This window comes from Hypanus sabinus, chromosome 14, assembly GCF_030144855.1.
Source record: "Hypanus sabinus isolate sHypSab1 chromosome 14, sHypSab1.hap1, whole genome shotgun sequence".
NCBI classification, from domain to species: domain Eukaryota; kingdom Metazoa; phylum Chordata; class Chondrichthyes; order Myliobatiformes; family Dasyatidae; genus Hypanus; species Hypanus sabinus.
In genome coordinates, this window is record NC_082719.1 from 5,159,209 (window position 1) to 5,167,444 (window position 8,236).

Consider the following 8,236-nt stretch of genomic DNA (forward strand, 5'->3'; position numbering starts at 1 on the left):
AACTTGAAGCTGTTCACTCTGTAGGGCTATAGGGACAGGATGGAAAATAAGACCCTGTACAGAGCTGCCTTGATGAGTTCACTGGCCTGCTTAATGACTTTCTGACTCTAAGAACAAATCTCACTTACGTAATTTTAATCAAGTAGACTATACTGAAGTCTACACTGTGGAGACATCGAGGCACTGGAAGAAATGTCATGTGGATTTGCAATCATGCAGTATTTTCTGTTATTCTTTCGATATCTTCATTTGCTGAAAAGATTAAGCTGCACATAGATATTTTCTGCTGAAAAGAATTCCTTAGTGGCATAAGGTTCTTTTCATGTAATATATTGATCTTTCAGGTCAGAAGCCATGAATGCATTTTTAGAAATGTTATTTTAGCAATACAGCATGGTAACAAGCCCTTCTGACCCAATGAGCTTAGTTGTCCAATTACACCCGATTAACCTACTAACCCGTATGTCTTTGGAACGTGGTGGGAAACCAGTGCATCTGAAGGAAACCCATATAGCCACGGGGAGAACATACAGTCTCCTTACAAACAATGGTGGGAATTGAACCCGGGTCACTGGCACCACGAGAGCATTACGCTAACCGGTACACTACTGTGTCGACCCAAAATGTGGAACCTTTTATGCATTTGCGTGCCATCATTGTGCACAGGACACACTAATCTTCTCTCTATTGTTCCAGTTTTAGTGTATGTGTGGCATTTGATAGGCTACCACTAGCACTTCTTTCCATTAGGGAAAACCTTTGCACTGCTACTTTATTTTGGTAAGACATATATAAAGAATTGATTTATGAATATTTCTATTATTCTCACACATTGCTAAGGAATTATTTAAACATTACTCAACTGTATAAGGAGTAGTGTATGGAGAAGACAGAGCAACGATAAATCAGCCATGATGGAATTGTGGAGAAAACTCAATGGACTGAATGGCCTAATTCTGCTTCTGTGTCTTTTGGGCGTATGATCTAATTTTCTTTAAATCTTGTCACAATTTAATGTAGCTTCCCTTAAGGCAATGATTCACTGTTTGCCATTTTTAAAATGTCAACAATTCAAACAGCTTAGCAATTATTTTACTTCCACCAATCTTCACTGTGCAGAAGAGTGGACATTGACAAAAGAAAGTGGAAGCCAAGGTGATTGTTAAAACATAATATAGCAATCAAATGTGCTAAGTGTTCTTTACTTCATCTTACAGAGCACACAAGTGGAAGGCTGACTACACGAGTATGATTTCTTTTGAGTAAAGTATGATTTTACAAAGAACTGTCAGATAGTCATTGAAGGAGACATAGCTTAGGAGTTAAAAATTATGTCTTCCTTTCTCTACTTAAAAGGTTCGGACTCTTAGAACAGTAACACTGGAAATTAAAAGATAAAGGACATGGAGGAAAATGTCATGTTAATCATTAATATTTCAGATCAGCTTTGGTGAGATTTGTATAATGCTTAGAAATATATTCTTTTTAAAAAAAAATTAATTGAGTTTTCAAATGATTACAGAAAGAAAAAACAAATTATTTACCCTTCCCCCTCCCCTTAACCCCTCCCCCCTAACATCCCTATAGAAGAAAAGAAAAAGAAACATAAGTAAAAAGAAAGAAAGAAAGAGTGCCTGGATATCGGAAGATCCCCACATGCTCCACGGAGTTCATAATTTTAGTATATATAGTTCTTTCTTTCCCCAAATAACCAATTATTTTATCTTCAGAGCACCTATATATTTAATCCTGTCTTTTGTAAATAAGGGTGCCAAATTTTCAAAAATGTTTCGTATTTATCTCTTAAATTATAAGTAATTTTTTCAAGTGGAATACAGCTGGAAATTTCATTCTTCCAACGATCTATACTTAAGTATGCATCCGATTTCCAAGTAACTGCAATAGCCTTTTTGGCTACTGCCAGTGCAATTTTTATAAACTCTTTCTGATATTTATTCAATTTGGGTTTCGGTTTTATCCCTTCAATATCGCCTAATAAAAATAATATTGGGTTATGTGGAAGTTGTGTTCCAATAATTTGTTCCAGTAAAACTCTTAAATTTGTCCAAAAATGTTGAATTTTAGAACAAGACCAAGTAGAATGTAAAAAAGTACAAATTTCTTGGTTACATCGGAAACACTGATCAGATAAATTTGGGTTGAATTTATTAATTTATTTATTTAAGGAATATATTCTTGACATGAAAAATAATCATACCTCATTACACTTTGAATATTCCACCAGTTTGCTTATTCATTTTCAACTCAGATTTTAATTTTGATTTAATAAATATTGTTTGAAAATATAGAAATGAAAATTAATTGCATAGATGTGTATACAGTGTGTGTATGTTTTTTCATTGTTCAGTGCCTCAGACAGCCAATGCAGTCAAAGGTAGCCATTTCATTCATTGCATATACTTGATATACTAAGCCTTTATTTGAATAAAGCATCTTTTATTTTTGAATAGTAGCCAGAATACATTTTAGTATGTTAATATGGTTAATGCTTTGAACAAAAAAGATTGTATAGGCATTCCTATCACAGTAGGATCATATATCACAGCTAATCGGTTGAATTTTCCCCTTCAGGATTTCTTCATGCTGCAGATGGTTCTGACTGCTATGAAGGACAGATGCAAAGTAGATCCTTGGCAATCTCCTGTATACTCAAGAGCAGGCAACCTGGATCTGCATGTGCCCTCCATGTAGTGGAGTCACTATGAAATTTATCCACTTAGGGGATAGCCATCTGGGGAACACAGCAGAGACAAACCAACACAGAATCAGGTTTATTATCACCGGCATGTGGCATGATATTTGTTAGCTTAGCAGCAGCAGTTCAATGCAATACATAATCTAGCAGAGAAAAAATTAATAAACAAGTAAATAAATTATGTATATTAAATCAAATTGAAACAAATATTACACTAAACTGTGCATATCAGAAGACATCTGTTGTGATTTAGGATTTTACCTCTGATTATAAGGCCAAGGTTTTAAGGAACTTCAAGAGGTAGCTGGGGGAGAGGACACAAATTGGGAAATGCCTCAAAGCTGCGGAACTTAGTATTGGATCTCACATGACTTTGTAATGACATATGATGAGCAGCCATCTTCGGCAGGGCAAAGCAAAGTTAAACAGAAGTGCCCACACAATAGAAAGAACCCATAAACCAAAACTAATTTTGAAGTATTGAAAAGTTGTAAAATATGAGCTTCAGTTGAGTTACAGTTCAAACTCCATCAATTTGAAGCAGTCCAAAATAGTTTATAGCCAGCACAAGAAAATCTGAGATGCTGGAAATCCAGAGCAACACCCACAAAATGCTGGAGGAGCTCAGCAGATCAGACAGCATCCATGGAAAAGAGTAAACAGTCAACGCCTCAGGCCAATTCCCTTCCTCAGGACTGGAAAGGAAAGGGAGAAGTTGGAGTAAGAAGGTGTGAGAAGAGGAGGAAGAAGTATAAGGCAATGTTTAAAGCTAAAGTTGTAGATATTTGGGGAAACTAGGAAATGCTTTAAAACCTCCAACACCAATTAGAAATATGAAACTATGAAGATTATTTCAGCATTAATATATCACATGAAATCATTACACTCCGGAGCATCAAAATTAAGCATTCTTTGAACAGAGCCTCAGCTTTAGAATGCCAGAGTCATGCATTTGCGTGTCAATACTTTAGTTAAGCTCTGCTAACATAGATTAACGTTTTAAAGCTATTACTGCCAAGTAATCTTCATATGGGAAACATAATCTGCTGTACAGTAATTAGTTAGGAAATCGTTCAAATGAACAAACAGTAATTTGATCTATAGGAACATTTGCAACACTAAAAAGAGGGTGATTGGCTTCTTGGCTCTGATATTTTCCATTATTTTTCACTGAACGTTTTCTTGTGATGATTTAGCATTTTGAGGCTGATGGTCTCATAAATGTTTCTCCATCAACCTTCAATAGGTTGATTATTTTCTTTATCCTTGTAACTTGTCCTGCAATTGAAGCTGGCCCACAGCCATCAGGCACTCCTCATATAATAAGCTCTTCAATCCTGGAATCATTTTCATGAAACACACACAAAATGCTGGTGGAACACAGAATGCCAGGCAGCATCTATAGGGAGAAGCACTGTCGATGTTTTGGGCCGAGACCCTTCGTCAGGACTAACTGGGATTCTCTAAAGGTCCAAATTGAGAAGCTCGAAAATGGATCCTGAAACCAACTGGAGTCAGTTGGTGGTGGAGACACATTTCAAGGAAGGATTTATGGCTGTAATAGTGGGTCTGGGTCAAAATATGATCGAAAAGTTGAAGGGCCGAAGAAATTATACATGGGGAGCAGTGAGAAAGGGTTTCACTGAACTCCCGTCGAAGAGAAGATTTAAACTTCTTCAGTGTAGGCATCACTGTCAGAGGGTTCGCAGTAGTGAATTTAAAAATGCAAACACGAGGAAATCTGCAGATGCTGGAAATTCTAGCAACACACACAAAATGCTGGTGGAACACAGAATGCCAGGCAGCATCTATAGGGAGAAGCACTGTCGATGTTTCGGGCTGAGACCCTTCGTCAGGACTAACTGGGATTCTCTAAAGGTCCAAATTGAGAAGCTCGAAAATGGATCCTGAAGCCAACTGGAGTCAGTTAGCGGTGGAGACACATTTCAAGGAAGGATATACGGCTGTAATAGCAGACAGGTTCCAAGGAAGGATATAAAGGCTATTACAGCTATTAATGCTAACTGACTCCAGTTGGCTTTAGGATCCATTTTCGAGCTTCTCAATTTGGACCTTCTGAGGATCCCAGTTAGTCCTGACGAAGGGTCTCGGCCCAAAACGTCGACAGTGCTTCTCCCTATAGATGCTGCCTGGCCTGGTGCGTTCCACCAGCATTTTGTGTGTGTTGCTTGAATTTCCAGCATCTGCAGATCTCCTTGTGTTATCATTTTCATGAACCTCCTTTGAATCCTCTCTAATGTCAACACACCCTTTCTTACATAAGGGGCCCAAACAGCTCACAATTTTCCAAGTGAGGCCTCACCAGTGCTTTAAAAAGCTTCAACATTACATTCTCGCTTTTATCTTCTGTTCCTCTTGAAATGAATGCAGAGATTGCATCTGGGAACAGCACAGAGAAAACACCAGGAACTGAGTTTTTGCAGAAGTCATCAAACTTCAAGTGACTGTAACCACCAAATATTCATCATGCATTTGTACCCAGCATTGGACCTCTTGAAAAATGACATCAATGGAGTTAACAAACTTAAGAAACAGTACTACTTTGAGAATGTCAATACTATTTTAAAAATGGTTTCAGCAAATTAAAATTATGTGTGGTGGAGTTATACGATTGGATTTGGAGTTCGAGTTTGCTTTGCTGTTACAACAGCAACAGGAATGTTAAAAACGACGAAGTGCTTTGATGTTGACCGAATGATCGATTTTAGATGTATTAGTCAAGAAAATGCACCTATTTGCACTTGTTTTACTTTACTTACAAATCACCATAAGAATGAAATAATTCAAAATTTTGATTCATACCCACCATCAAAAGAAAGAGGAAACTCAAAGAAAGTCAATAAGAAGACATGAATTAAGTGAATAATACTTAGACATCAACATGTTGCTAAATATGTACATCATCTAGTCTGAGAGTTTAATGCTCTAAGTATTTCACACATCATTATTGGATCTCACAGTACATGGTACAACAATGTACAGGAGTTGCACATACTACAGACTCTGTGGTGTGATGATCCAATACTTTACGGTGGCTCGCAGTCACTCCTAGCATAGTGGTCCTGTAGTGTTGATGTTCATGGTGATGTTGACAATGGCCACAATCTGAAATCACTCACAGCCTCCTATGCCCCAAATAAATGTACGATACTTATCATCTTACTTCAATAATAGACTTACTTCAAACTTTGATCCCTGAACAAAACTGATAATTGGATGCAGTACTTCACCAAAGGAGTATGAACTGTATTTCCTAGGTAACTAACACAAAGAAACTAATGTACTGGCATAAATCTAAATTTTAGAAAAATATGAATATACTTTACCAGAATTTTTATACTTTTACAAGCACTTAACTTTGCAAGTCAGAATGTTTGCCGGATTATTTATAACACTGGGTGCAGATTGGGATAAATTAAGGGACAATATTGAAGACATCAGAAGGAAATCACTTTAATAGTGTGGAAGCCTTTAAATTTCCTTTGAAGGAAAATTATACAAAAAGGAAAAATACTTTCAGACTTTGAAAAAAATTGAAAATTTATCACCAGCCACGGTTGACTTATAAGCAGGGGAGACCATACATCTGACAGGTAAAAACGGAGAGAAATAAAAACAAATATACAAGCAGTTTTCTTCAGGCAGGTGTTGAAGAATATAATTCATTATTTCATGGCTGCCGCAGGGGAGATCCTGTTATATGAGGTGGTTGTGAGAAGGAATGTCTGTCTTCTAGTCCATGTCTCAGCCCCGTAGGCTGGTATTGCAGAATACTTTCAAGAAAGTGAAAGCAGGCCAATGTGTCATTGCCAAAGGAGCTACCCTTGTAACAGATGGTACAGTATCTGACTATCCAATGACCTAGAATCTAAGAAGGCAATGCCTTCCAATCTTTATCTGGTAAATATGCCAGAACCTCAGCAGTGCTTGATGCCACCTTTGTGGTTTGCAGCCAGTCAGAATCCACTGGATCACATTCAACTTGGCAAACACCTTCCGTTATACACTGCCAAAGAAAGGACATCTTTATGGAATCATTTCTGAGAAAGCTTTCAAGAATCTTACTGAGTTCCATCAGTCTCCTACCACAGCTCCTGTAGCCTCAGTGCACATTGATCTTTGATTAAAGCAAAGTGAATTCTCTGAGACTACAGTAGTGCATGTCTGGCACATTTTGTGAAATATCAGTTCTTACAGGTCACCTCTTCAGCTTCTTGTGAAAGGACTAATTCTAGGCAAGAACATTTATTCTGCACAGCTTTATAGAAACCGGCTGAATGGACCATCTAATGATAATCCATGCCATTGTTTAAACGATACCTTAAACCCACTTATCAAACACCCATTGTCAAACTACCATACAGGCCATGCCGTCTTTTCACAGTAACATTGGGCAGGAAGTACAGAAGCCCTAAAGTTCCATACCACCTTGCTCAAGAACAGCTATTTCCCTTCCACCATTAGTTTCTCGAACCTACTCAACTATACTCAACATTTTAATACCACCATGACCACCTTGATCTCTTCACACTAAAATTGACTTTTTTGTTCTAACTTTATTCTTTCATGTTAAATTGTGTAATATTTATGTTCAACTTAAGTTTATCTTATGAATGATGTTTGCATGATGCCATTCTTAAAGCTGTTGTATCTGCTTATAAATATACTTTGACATCTGGCAATAAACTCTACTTTGACTTCTAACTCTCTTGATTTAATCTCACCATCAATTCTTGACTCCCTCTAAAATATTTTTGTTATTTATCTTAGCTGTCCTTAGAGGAAGGAAAGCTCATATTGTTTTCACCTTCTTTCCCTAAATACATGCTATCTGTAGCGGTGTGCTACACACAGTGCTGAAATAACGACACGGAGTCGGTGAGTTGCAGTTGCAAAAGAGATTTATTCAAACTTCGCGGCCTCGCTTTAAAGCCTTCCTGTTCCCGCCCTCCCCGGGTGGGAATGCTGTAGGGGGCGCGTATTCACAGTCCCGTCCTGCACGCGGGCTTTTCCCCTTGCTGGTGAAGCAGGCCTGGCTTCCCTTTTGGGGACAGCCCCAATGCCGGCACGCGCCACTTTGTCAGCCGGTTCGAGTGCGCTGGGAATTGGGTCGCCACATAACCGGCGATACACTCCCCCAATGTCCGCAGTCCGGGTCGGTCTCTGTTTGGGAGGTCTGCCTCTGCGCCGCGGTGCCGGAATCTCGACAGGCTGCGCCAAGTCTGCATGGGCCGGTTTGTGTCGGTCCACCGTGAAAACCTCTTCTTTCCCCCCAATGTCCAGCACGAATGTGGACCCACTGTTTCTGATCACCGTAAACGGCCCCTCGTAGGGCCGCTGTAGCGGTGCCCGATGTCTGCCCCGTCTTGCAAAAACAAACTTATAGTTTTGCAGGTCTCTGGGTATGCAGGTCGGGTTCTTCCCATGCTGTGAAGTGGGTATGGGGGCCAGGCTACCGAGCCTCTCACATAGTCTGTCCAGGACTGCTGCAGGTTCTTC

The 8,236-nt window shown here is 38.9% G+C and overlaps 1 non-coding gene across 1 annotated transcript; it reads right to left on the reverse strand.

Annotated features, from left to right (window-relative positions):
- Positions 1-619: 619 nt before the first annotated feature.
- LOC132405098 (U6 spliceosomal RNA) lies at positions 620-731 on the reverse strand. Its single transcript, XR_009515750.1, has one exon. It is a non-coding gene; the product is annotated as a U6 spliceosomal RNA (small nuclear RNA).
- Positions 732-8,236: the final 7,505 nt, after the last annotated feature.